The sequence below is a fragment of the Dendrobates tinctorius genome, unplaced genomic scaffold (assembly GCF_039654945.1).
Source record: "Dendrobates tinctorius isolate UK_male_01 unplaced genomic scaffold, ASM3965494v1 ptg000029l, whole genome shotgun sequence".
NCBI lineage: Eukaryota > Metazoa > Chordata > Amphibia > Anura > Dendrobatidae > Dendrobates > Dendrobates tinctorius.
This window is the reverse complement of record NW_027361697.1, coordinates 38,987,540-39,001,232: the sequence shown is the minus strand read 5'-3', so window position 1 is coordinate 39,001,232 and position 13,693 is coordinate 38,987,540.

The following is a 13,693-nucleotide window of genomic DNA, read 5'->3' as shown; positions in this document are numbered from 1 at the left end:
CTCCAATTCTGGTTCAGAGCTCCCTCTGCTGGCCTGGAGTGGGAACTGTGTTGCATGACATGTTAACTGCTAGAGTGACCCTTCATTGCCTCCAAGCCTGACATCACCCTCCCTGGAGGAAGGCAATGCCATTGTGGCGACCACACTCCTGGGGGCGCCACATTTGCAAACACTATATAGGAGTAGATAGAGGAGTCTTTTTGCTGGCTTGTGCCATGCAGCCCCAGCCAGATTAGTATTAGCCTATTTTTTGGAGCCTCATCTATTGCATTGTAGGTTACCTTCCTGCATTGTAATAGCTCCAAAAAGTTTGTGATACGATCGCTTTTACATCTTTGGTCACATCCTTTTTGTTTTTTTGAAAAAAAACATGTAAATAAAGTTCACCAAACACTCCACTTTACAGTTGTGTACGCCACATTAGCTCATATTAAAGTGTAGTCCACACACTTTATAAAATTAGTGTTTCTTATACCTGTTAGCAGCTGTTCAGGAATAAGCACACTAAGCCCTTAGTACTTTTCTGCCTATTTTTATCAGTCTACCAAGATGAAGAAGGCAGGGAGTAAGGCACGTGGTCGTGGGTGTGGACTTTGAGCAGGGAGAGGACGTGGGGATTCTGTGCCTGCTGCGGGCACCAGTGACTCAGCATCCCCCAGTTTTAACAGGGAACAGTCCTTTATGCGCAGCTTTCTAGGAGCTCGCTGTACCCCACTGCTGCGGGAGGAGCAAATTTAAGCCATTGTCGGATGGATGGCAGCTAACACGTCAACTTCAATTACTTCCACATCCTCTCAGGTCCAGAGCACTGAAGAGCAACCATCTGTCTCTTCACCTGCCAAATTGCCCAGGCAGTCAGAGAACCCTGGACAGGAGCCATCTCATTCTCTACTTCTGTTCTCTGAATCTCTTGGCTTGGAAAGAGGGAGCCAGCCAAGCAGCATTCTAGAATGTGAAGAAGAGGGAGTATGCAGTGATGCGCAACAGCTTTGTCTCCCTGAATCTGAAGAGGCGGGTGGGCCAGTGCCTATGGTCAGCACACCTCAGTACGCATCTGATGATGAGACTCAGGTGCCACTTTCTGGTGCGTACTGTGCTGGTGAGACTACCCAAGAGAAGCAGGTGTTTGAAGAGGGGAGTGTAGATGATGAGGTCCTTGACCCATCATGGCGTGAGGAACAGGAAGGTGGTGGGAGCAGCTCTGAGGAAGAGATTCCTCGAATGGCCAAGACAGGAGGGAGAGGGAGGGGGCAGACTTGGTTGCCTGTAGCCTCCACTTCGGCACCCATTAGGAGCATTCCTCTTCCAAAACCCAAAACGGGTGCTCCCAGAACTTGCAGTGCGTGGTCCTTTTTTGACACAGTTGCAGATGACATTTGCTTTGTCAAATGCAAGCTGTGTAATCAGAAAGTCAAAAGAGGGAAAAGTGTCAGCAACCTCAATACCACAAATAAGTGGAAACATGTGCAGACCAAGCACATGGTGGAGTTACAAAGACACACTGAAGACGTAGGCCAACCTACAGCACCACCTACCACCTCTTCAGCTCGTGTTGTAGCCTCTTCCTCCAGCTCACACACAGCTGGTTCGGCTTCCTCACAGGATCGCCATGGAAGAACCTCTGGCACTGTTGTACAGAGACCCAGTGTAATTACACCCACAGCACCACGTTCCCTGTCATCCTCACACTCCCAGGCCACTCTACAGCCATCGGCAGCACAGGCATGGGAGAAAAGGCGGCCATACTCGGCAAACCATCCCCGAGCACAGGCTCTGAATGCTGGCATTGCAAAACTACTGGCCCTTGAAATGCTCTCATTCAGGCTGGTGGAGACTGACACCTTCCATAACTTCATGGCATTGGAAGTTGTTATGAATGGGTCACCGAGGAGAAAAAAAACAAAACAAGCTAAGTCACAGAAAACCAGAGAGGTTGGTAACTATGCAGATTGCAGATCCCTGATCCTAACCACACAACTAGCAGCAGCCGTGGAGCGTACCTATGATGGTCCTAGACGCTTCGTCACAGCCGGAGGACTAAATAAGCCTGAAGCAAGAAAAGGGGAAAACTAACTGCCCCAGAGCAGACCCCAAAGGAAAGACAGCCCCCACATATGTATTGACGGTGAAACAAGATGAAAGCACAAACACAGGCAGCAAAATAGGCTGAGCAAACAATGGGGCCCAAACTAACTAGAAAGGATAGGAAAGGAAAGACACTGTCTGCAATCTGCAAAAAACCCTACAAAAATAAAGTCCAACACTTCTGATAGCAAAACTAACCCTGAAGTCACTAAACTTCTCCCACTTTATCAGCACTCTGAAATATTCTGAGACAGAGCAAAAAGAGGCCAATCTAATAAGGGACAAAAAGCAAATTGGCAAATACAGATAAATAAGAGTGGAAATTTAGCGCAGCCCCAGCCGGGGCTGGCTTACCATACAAAAAGCTGAATAGACCAATAAAATCAAGTGTGAACATTAGCAGAAAAACTTAGCTTTAGATGACTGGAACAGAACTGAAAACCAAGACCTGACAAGCCAGAAGGAATCACCAACACCAGAATAGGGCGTCGGCTGTCTTAAATCCAGTCTGAGATTCCTGAGGTCCAATCGTCATCCTCATTATCAGGTGGCAGATCTCTACTGATTAAATCAGCCTCACTACCTCCTGTTACCACCAGAGAGAGCCTGGAAGGAGAACTCACAACTGGTGGACCAGAAAATGAACTCACAACAGTATCCCCCCCTTGAGGAGGGGTCACCGAATCCTCATCCTCACCACCAGGCTGATCAGGATGGGCCCGGTGAAAAGCACGAACCAATCTATTGGCATGAATATCAGAGGCAGAGACCCAAGAATTATCCTCCTGGCCATAACCCTTCCATTTGACCAAGTACTGGAGTCTCCATCTAACCAAATGAGAATCCAATATTTTCTCTACCTCATATTACGCATTGCCTTCAACAACACAGGGTCAGGAGGTGCTGCCATAGGAACCACTGGCTCAACAAACCTCTTCAACAGAGATTTGTGAAATACGTTATGGATCTTGAACGTAACTGGAAGAGCCAATCGAAACGAAACAGGATTAAGAATCTCCAAAATCTTATAAGGTCCAATAAATCTTGGCTTAAATTTTGGAGATGCAACCTTCATAGGAATATTCTTAGACGACAACCAAACCATATCACCCACTTTAAACCGGGGACAAATGGTCCTATGCCGGTTGGAAAATCGCTGGGCCTTTTCCTGAGAGAGTGACAACTTATCCACCACTTGGTCCCATATCTGCTGCATTCTCTTAACCACAGTGTCCACACCTGGGCAGGACGAAGATTCCACTTGCCCTGAAGAGAATCGAGGATGAAACCCAAAATTACAGAAAAGGGTGACATCAAAGTGGTAGAACTAGCTCTATTGTTCAGTGCGAATTCGGCCAAGGGCAAAAATGAGACCCGATCATCCTGATCAGCAGATATAAAACATCTCAAATAAGAATCCAAGGTCTGGTTTGGTCTCTCAGTCTGTCCATTGGTCTGGGGATGAAACTTGGAGGAGAAGGATAACTGAATTCCCAAATTGGAACAAAAGGCTTTTCAGAATCTGGAAACAAACTGGACTCCTCTGTCGGACACAATGTTCTCAGGAATCCCATGTAACCGAACCACCTGTTGTAAAAACAAGGGGACCAACTCAGCGGAAGATGGCAACTTTGGGAGTGGTACAAGATGGACCATCTTCGAAAATCTATCACAAATCACTCAGATAACAGTCATTTTCTGAGAGACAGGAAGATCAGAAATAAAATCCATTGAGATATGGGTCCATGGCCTCTTGGGCACCGGCAGGGGCATCAGCAACCCACTAGAACGAGAACAGGGTTTAGACCGAGAACAAGTCCCACAGGACTGTACAAAATTCCCAACGTCACGAGATAAGGCAGGCCACCAAAAAGAACGACTCACCAAATCTCTGGTACCAAAAATACCTGAATGACCAGCCAATCCAGAGCAATGAACTTCAGACATCACTCTCTTCCTCCACTGGTCAGGAACATACAATTTTTCCATAGGACAACGCTCAGGTTTATCCTCCTGAAATTCCTCCAGGGCGCGTCTCAAATCGGGCGAAATGGCAGAAAGAACTACCCCCTCATCTAGGATGGTAGTAGGCTCGGTCACATTAAGAGAATCGGCAAAGAAACTCCTAGAAAGGGCGTCTGCCTTGACATTCTTAGTGCCCGGAAGAAAAGAGACCACAAAATTAAAACGCGTGAAAAACAAGGCCCACCTAGCCTGTCTAGGATTCAAGTGTTTGGCCGACTCCAGATAAATCAAATTCTTGTGATCGGTGAGGACCACAACTTGATGTCTAGCTCCCTCCAACCAATGTCTCCACTCCTCAAATGCCCATTTCATGGCCAACAATTCCCGATTCCCCATGTCATAATTGCGTTCAGATGGGGAGAACTTTCGAGAAAAGAAGGCACAGGGATTCATCTTAGAAATCACAGGGTCTTTTTGGGACAAAACAGCTCCTGCACCAATCTCAGAAGCATCTACCTCCACCTGAAATGGAAGTGAGACATCAGGTTGCCGTAAAACTGGAGCTGAAGTAAATCTCTGCTTAAGCTCCTGAAATGCTGAGACAGTCTCAGGAGACCAATTCAGCACATCAGCGCCCTTCTTGGTCAGATCAGTCAGTGGTTTGGCAATACCAGAAAAATTAACTATAAATTTACGATAGAAATGAGCAAAACCCAAAAACTTCTGGAGGGCCTTCAAAGAAGTAGGCTGAACCCAATCTTAAATGGCCTGTACCTTGGCCGGGTCCATTTCAATAGTCGATGGAGACAAGATAAATTCCAAAAATGAAATCCTCTGTACACCAAAGAGGCATTTTGATCCCTTAACAAACAGGGAATTCTCCCTCAAAATCCGGAACACAGTCCGGACGTGTTCCACATGAGAATCCCAATCACTAGAAATGATCAAAATATCATCCAGATAGATGATCAAAAATGTATCCACAAAGTCACGGAAAATATCATTCATAAATGACTGGAAGACAGAAGGGGCATTAGTGAGCCCAAAAGGCATCACCAGGTACTCAAAATGTCCCTCCGGAGTATTAAATGCAGTCTTCCATTCATCCCCGTGCTTGATGCGAATAAGATTATACGCTGTTGTGAGTTCATTTTCCCCTTCACCATTGAGGTCTGATGAACTCCCTCTTCTGGTGAAGGAAGGTAGTGAGGCTGATTACAAAGCACCTGAGCAGAATGATGATGACTGGGTGACTGGGATTGCAGACTGGATATAAGGCAGCCGACGCCCTTCTGCCTTGCGGGTGATTACTCTGAGGGATTCTTGGAGACCAGTCTGATTCCTGCTCTTCAATAGCTAAGTTTTCTGCTCTACTTTTTGCATTTGTGTTTTGGTTTTGTTTTGCCTTGTTTTTCTGGATTTCTGCCTTTCCCTTCTGGGTGAGCTGAATTCCTTTTTGCTCTGTCTTCAGATAATACCTGAGTACTGATATAGTCTTTTTGAAGCCTAGCGTCTTCAGGGCTTTTTTTCCTATCAGTCTGTTGGCTCTTGTTTTAGAGAGGGTTTTGGCGGATTGCAGACAGCAGCTTTTCTATTCTGTCCTATTTAGTTGCTTGGGCCCCATCATTTGCTCTGCCTATCTTTCTATCTTGCTTCACCGTCATTATATGTTGGGGGCTGCCTATTACTTTTGGGTCTGCTCTGGGGCAGTTTAGATTTCCCTTTCTGTCTTTAGGCTATGTAGTTCTCCGGCTGTGATCGAGGGGTCTAGGGCACCGTAGGAACTCTCCACGGCTACTGCTAGTTGTTGTTGTTAGGTTCAGGGGTCTGCAATCCGATAGCTGCCAACTTCTCTGGTTTTCTGGACTTAGCTAGTATTTCTGTTTTTGCCTCCTACTGTGACTCATTCATAACAATACGCCCCCCTGAGGTCAAGCTTAGTAAACCAGCAGGCACTCTTAACTATGGAGAATAAATCAGATATCAGAGGTAACGGGTACTGATATTTAACAGTCATCTTGTTAGGCCTCTTTCACACTTCCGTTTTTGACAATCAGTCAAGATCCGCCAATCTTGAAAAAGAATGGATCCGACATTTTTCTTTGCTTGCAACTCGGAGCTTGCAACGTTTTTTTGGCCGGCGGATCCTCCAGACACTGAATTAACCCCAAATTCTGTCTGGGTGCCGGACAAAACAAAAAAAATTCTCTCTCTCTCCCTCTCCCTCTCCCTCCCTCTCCCTCTCTCTCTCCCTCTCTCTCTTTCTCCTTCCCGGCCAGCGGTTCCTTTAAATTTCCTCATTTTCAGGATCCGTCTAAAAACGGATCCTGTGCCATCCGTTCACATCAGTTGAGAACGGATCCGCTTGTCTGCCTTTTTGGCGGATTTTAACTGATGCAAATAACTGAAGTGTGAAAGAGGCCTTAAGGGAACGATAATCAATACACGGTCTTAATGAACCATCTTTCTTCTTGGCCACAAAAAAAACAGCACCTAAAGGTGACGAGGATGGTCTAATATGACCCTTCTCCAACGACTCCTTAATATAGGATCGCATAGCATCATGTTCGGGTACTAATAAGTTGAAAAGCCGACCCTTGGGAAATTTACACCCAGGCATCAACTCAATTGGACAGTCATAACTCCTAAGAGGAGGCAAAGACGCAGACTTGCTCTCACTAAATACATCAGAAAAATTTGCTAGATAATCAGGAATATCATGAGACTGAGGAGAGGTGGAGAAAACAGGAGCGTCCCTAAGAACTGTTATAATAATTGTAATAAAGTCTTTTCTTTTGTGTGCATGGGTGTATGTGTATATATATATATATATATATATATATATATATATACCCATGCGTGTATGTATGTATGAGTGTGTATGTATGTATATATGTGTGTGTATATATATATATATATATATATGTGTGTATATATATATAGATATATATATATATATATATATATGTATCTATGCACATGACTGCATATATGCCATTTATTTTTGCTTAAGACTTTGAAACTCTTTTCAGCTGACTGTATTGTAAAGACATGGGTGTTACTTTTGGGTGTTACTTTTTGTGAACGTTAGCAGGTTTTCCTTGTCTTGCGTGACTTCTCTGTTAACAGAGATAAGGATAGCCCAATGCTAAGCAAATTGTATTTACTATTCTGCAAACGCAATATGTTTCAACACCCTTTGGGTTTTTCTATTTAAACTCTTAAGAATATGTATTGAGTTAGACAGAGGACGGCCCACACCTGGTGTGGTCGTCATTCTCTCTCCATGCCGGCATGTCCGATAAAGAAGCATCTTACTTATTCAGGTCTGGACGATTTCTAATTGGAAGACTGAAACTCCCTTGACATTTTGGTGCATTGGCCGGGAATCCAACACCTTTCCCTCACCGGTGAGTACTGTAAACCGTGCACGGGGGAGTCTGGGACTCCTTAAGTAAGTCCTCCGCCTTGACATTAGGCGTCACCAGGGGCATTAATCAGTTATCCCGGTCTGAGGGAAAGTGACGGATTTCGTATAGTCTAAGGATCTCTGGGAATCGTCTGTATCTGAATACAGGTAAGAACATTTAATAATTTTCATTATATTCGTAACCTTGTTAATCCAGTATGAATGTTATTCTAGGAATTGAATGGGAACTGTGATTGTGGACGTTTCCAATTGGGGTTTGTGAGAGGCTCCTGTATGTTGGAGGTTTACATGCAATTGGAGTTATAAGAACTCCTGTAAATTGCGAAGCTCCATAGATTTGGGGTTTGTTTGTTCTTTTAAGATATTCCTCTGAATAACAATAATCTTTATTTTTTATTTTTTGAATGGGTACAAAGCCAGTGTGAGAAGGCTACTGTGGAATAAAAAACTCCGTGTGCACGTTAAATTGATCAAGATGGGAGAATCGAGGGAGATTCTCGTTAGATTAACCCCTTAATGACAGCCAATATATCTTTTTACTGACCTGAGATATAAGAGAATATCATCCCCACACAGGTGACGATCCAGCAGCTGTCGGCTGTCAACTATAGCTGACAACTTGCTGTATCCTGCTATACTACTTTGCAATAATTCCTGACAATCACCTGAAGGGTTAATAAACTACCTGACAGAAGTTTTCAATATGTCAGGGGGTGCTGTTTTTAAAAAAAAAAAAAGAAAATAGGCTACTAAGGGGTTAAGGAATCCGGTATAAGATGAATTTTTGCCGGTATTCTGTTTTGTCTTCTGTACTTTGTTGAATGTTGTTTTCTGTTAAGTGTGCTGTTTTGTCTGTCTTTTAAAATTACATAGAACTAAAACGCCATAAATATATGTTTTATGTTACACATGAGACTCCTTGAATGTTATCTTGAGTGAATGTAAATGAGGGAGTCCAGTAGGCATGGTCAACAGTCATGTGTGGACTGGAGACAACTCATAGGTTATTATAGTGGTATAAATCACCTAGGTACATGTCACCTGATCCCCATAGAGAATATTCTATGTTGTTTTGTTATATGTTTTTCTTTTAATAACACAGAGTGACTGAACCCTCCTCGTTTCACTGAGGAGACTCTGCGCCTGTGGTGCTCTGAATACCTGATTTTAAGAACGGGAACGTCTCTGTATATAAAGAGGTGGTGTCATTGGACTTTATCTCAGCACTTCAGGAATAGGAGTACAAGGGAACTTTAATCTCTTATCTTATGTCTCTGTGTACATGTGTCTGTCCAGTCCCTAACTGTGAAGATTGTTGTACGTTGTGTGTTTGTACTGTTACACTGCTCAGTAGTCCCTGTGAGCATATTTATCTCGTTCAGATCAGTGACCACATTTATCATCGTGACCCCATTCCTTGGGGACCGTTCACGTTTGTCACACTGTGTTGTCATACTAGGCCCCTACAGGCCTTCATTGGACGGAGATGGCAAGATATAGAGATACAAGCTGGTAAATATCTAGGACATAGTGTAATCAGTGAGGATTATTTAGATCCTGGATATTAGGAGCAGTAATTGAATTGTTGCTGTTGTTTTTTTATCTTCTTGTTGACATATTAATTTCACTGATATTTGTCAAACTTCTTATAAGTGGGTAGAAATACATTGTGCTCCAGGGTTTATATTGTGTATAGTCCTCATCTTGTTGTTTGTCTTTTTGTGTTTAAGAATTTTATGTAACATCATTATGGGACTTTATCCCATAGATATATATTTTAAGATCTTATCCTCATTGTAAGGCAGGATTGTTATTGACCATTTCATCTGATGGCTGGAAAGTTATTAAGATTGTACCGAGAAGGTATCCCTGGAATGAGACTGGATATGGTCCTTTCTCATCAGGTATCCAGAGAGAACAGTCTTCAGATCAAATGTGCAATGTGTCCTTATTGGTAACTTATAGGCCTAACTCTTATATATTATAACAAATAGAGAGTGAAAATTGTATATCGCTGTCAATGTCTTTTTAGTCTTGACAAACAAGGAGTAGGCCCCACCCACAGCACACAGTCCTGAGGTGGGGAGATAAGCTGTTAACATGAGGATTGTTGTGGAATGTGGTTGTGGTTTTGAGATAAGAAGGGGCCACTAGGAGACCCTGAATGTGTCCTTTGACAGATGGGTCGTATTGGATGATAAACTTAGTTTAAAATTTGGTACAAGAAATGTGTAATGAGAGGAAATATTTAATTTGGCTAAAGTAGAAATACATTTATAAAAAAACACCGTATTTCCAGAAGTAACCGTCCTTGTGGGAAGCCATGAGGTCGCTTTTCTTGTTGATTCAGGAGCCACTAGAACCTTAGTACATCCAGAAGAGATACCGACTATTGGACTGTCTGCTGCCTGCATAGTGGTAAAAGGAGCAAGTGGTAAGACACAGAGAGCCATTGTCTACGCTTGTGGAGACACCGGGCCCTCAGCACAGGTAAAAGTGCAGTTGCACAAATTATATTATCAGCTGTGTGGGAGGGATATGATGCAAGCCCTGAGCCTGGGAATAATTCCTACTGCTGCAGGACTATAGGTGAAATCCATGGCTGAGACAATGGTGCTCCAGGGGTATGGGGAATCCAGATACTATTACAGTCTAGATCTAATAACTGCAGGACTATCCTTTATTACTGAGTCCTTCATCGAGGAATCAATAGATAAAGGTATACAAATGTAGATTTTCACACACCTGAAGAACTACACTGCTCCATGTACTACAGGTATTTCAGGGGTCCTGATATAAAATATGGGAATTTTCATGCTCTAGATTGTTCTTTGCATACCATATACTGGAATTATAAAGGGAACTGTGCCGTCAGTTGTAAACTGTCAGGACAAATTAAATTGTTGTTTTTGCTTTTTAGAGGCACCGTGCCACATGTTTCCCTCTCCAGGTGTAAAGGTAGATCATGGAAATTCCTTGGTGATTTTGTTGAAGAGTGTAAGGAAAGTAATGATGGGAGGTTTTGGGTGATGGCTCATTTTACAATGCCAGACTGCAGGCATGTTCACAAGTACTAAAGTGGAACACCATTTCTAAACCCAGTGTCCACCTGCAGCGAGGCGGGGGAACGAGTGAGAAATGCTGATCCTTTCCTAGAATTAGAGGAAGAATTGACCACATACCCAGAATCTTTGTGGTCCTCATGACCTGCAGATGTGGGATTGATAGTAGGGGTGATTATATCCTGTCCAGCTCACCTTGTAACACAACCTTGTTTCCAGTAGGGAGGGCGCCCCCATCTGTAAAAGAGGCTGTGATTCCAAGAGCCCCCACAGTGCCAGACGCCCATACTCTGCTGAATGACTGGAGGCCGGAACATAAGGTCTTTACAGTGATGTCAGTAATGTCTCCTTCAGCATCCTGGTACATCCAGATAGCCAGGTTTGGTTTGTATTCACATATAAGGGGAGCAGGTATACATTCACCAGTATCCTACAAGGGTACTGTGAATCACCCACTATTGTTTTCCAGGTAAAATCGGCTAACCTAGCTCAATGTGAGTCACCAGAAGGTAGCCAGATGCTCTTATATGTGGATGACATGCTATTGGCATTAAAAGAAAAAAAGAAAAAAAAAATTGGTAACAAAAGGGGTTATTTTTAAAGATGACCTATATGTATGAACTGCCCAGTGACCTCCTAAGATATGTCATAGTATTGAGCCATGGCATAAGCTATGTCTCAACAGGAGGGATGGTAGAGGTCATATCTTACGTATTTATGATGTATGGCTTTACTAACTATTATAAATTTTTGTTTAATCTGCATTACTTGTGCAAAAAATAATTCCTGAAGGAATCTGAGACCAGAGAGAGGACAATGTCCTCACCCTGAATACTTATTCCAAGACATTTGTATGGATTTTATTGAACAAGTGTGAGGGAAAAAGTCCGGCCTTGTTATTATGGATGCTTTCAGCAGGTGGATTGAAGCTGTCCACCCTGATACATTAATGGTACCGAAGGCCCTTCTAAAGGAAATCATACCCAGATTTGGTGTTCCAGAAAATATATAGTAAACTAAGTAAAGTTATTATTACCTAAAAACATTGTCAATTGAGTTGGGAAACCGCTGTGACTGTCATCATCAGTCAGCCGGACTGGTTGGGAGACACAGTGGGAGCTTGAAAAATAGGTTGACAAAGACCATGCAGGAAACAGGAAAAATTGGTTGAACTGTCTCCTATTGGTTGTACTAAATATGTATGTCACACGGACTTCGGTAGTGCTGACAGGCTTTGAAGTCATATACGGGAGATCTTTTCTGTTACCTCAGCTAAAGCTCTTTAGAAGGATAGATGAGTAAGTTGATTGCACATTAGGAGAATATATGGCTAAGATATTAACTCAAAAAGAAGTTTCTACTCCTAGTTTTGTTCCAGGAAACCAACTAACAAAACCGGAGATCGTATAACCTGCAGACTGGGTCCTTGTGAAGGTGATAAAGAAGAGACACCAGCACCATCCTAAGTGGGAAGGTCCTTACCAAGTCCTGTGGACTTCTCCTACTGCGGTCAAGATTCTTGGGTCCATTGCTCACACTGTAAACTTGTCAGACAGGTAGGGACAGAGTAGGATCTGACTTGCTTGTCAAAGTCCAGCTACAAAGGGAGGTTTTCCATAAGGGAAAGCTTGTCTCAAACTGGTGAAGTCTCCCATTCATCCCCCTACCCGGACAAGACGGTCAGATCTAGGATGTGTACATCAGGGTTAGTCACATGTATATTCTTTGTGACCTTAGTGATGGGAGATTGGAGGGTAATAGACCCAGCAGGAGAGGAAAGTCCAGGGTGGTAGAATGGTTTCAGATTTAAGACTTTCAATCTTACTTTTGAAATTGGGCATGAGGCCGCCATGTTACTGGATTTCTGTCTGTTGTGTAAATGATACAGAGATAGGGAACAAGCTGTGAAACTAGCAGAGTCTGATAAGTATGTTTGTGTTATGAGCTCTAATAGCAGAGGGGATGTATGTGTGTGACTGGAGTACAGCAGCATGGACAATTGCAGCCTGAGACTATAGGTATAAGCCTTACGGCTACATAGATTTAAAGCCTGATTCTCCATTAGGAAAAAGGAGATCCCCTTACACAAATAAGAATAATTGTAATCAGCTACTGAGAACAGTCTTCAGATCAAATGTGCAATGTGTCCTTATTGGTAACTTATAGGCCTAACTCTTATATATTATAACAAATAGAGAGTGAAAATTGTATATCGCTGTCAATGTCTTTTTAGTCTTGACAAACAAGGAGTAGGCCCCACCCACAGCACACAGTCCTGAGGTGGGGAGATAAGCTGTTAACATGAGGATTGTTGTGGAATATGGTTGTGGTTTTGAGATAAGAAGGGGCCACTAGGAGACCCTGAATGTGTCCTTTGACAGATGGGTCGTATTGGATGATAAACTTAGTTTAAAATTTGGTACAAGAAATGTGTAATGAGAGGAAATATTTAATTTGGCTAAAGTAGAAATACATTTATAAAAAAACACTGTATTTCCAGAAGTAACCGTCCTTGTGGGAAGCCATGAGGTCGCTTTTCTTGTTGATTCAGGAGCCACTAGAACCTTAGTACATCCAGAAGAGATACCGACTATTGGACTGTCTGCTGCCTGCATAGTGGTAAAAGGAGCAAGTGGTAAGACACAGAGAGCCATTGTCTACGCTTGTGGAGACACCGGGCCCTCAGCACAGGTAAAAGTGCAGTTGCACAAATTATATTATCAGCTGTGTGGGAGGGATATGATGCAAGCCCTGAGCCTGGGAATAATTCCTACTGCTGCAGGACTATAGGTGAAATCCATGGCTGAGACAATGGTGCTCCAGGGGTATGGGGAATCCAGATACTATTACAGTCTAGATCTAATAACTGCAGGACTATCCTTTATTACTGAGTCCTTCATCGAGGAATCAATAGATAAAGGTATACAAATGTAGATTTTCACACACCTGAAGAACTACACTGCTCCATGTACTACAGGTATTTCAGGGGTCCTGATATAAAATATGGGAATTTTCATGCTCTAGATTGTTCTTTGCATACCATATACTGGAATTATAAAGGGAACTGTGCCGTCAGTTGTAAACTGTCAGGACAAATTAAATTGTTGTTTTTGCTTTTTAGAGGCACCGTGCCACATGTTTCCCTCTCCAG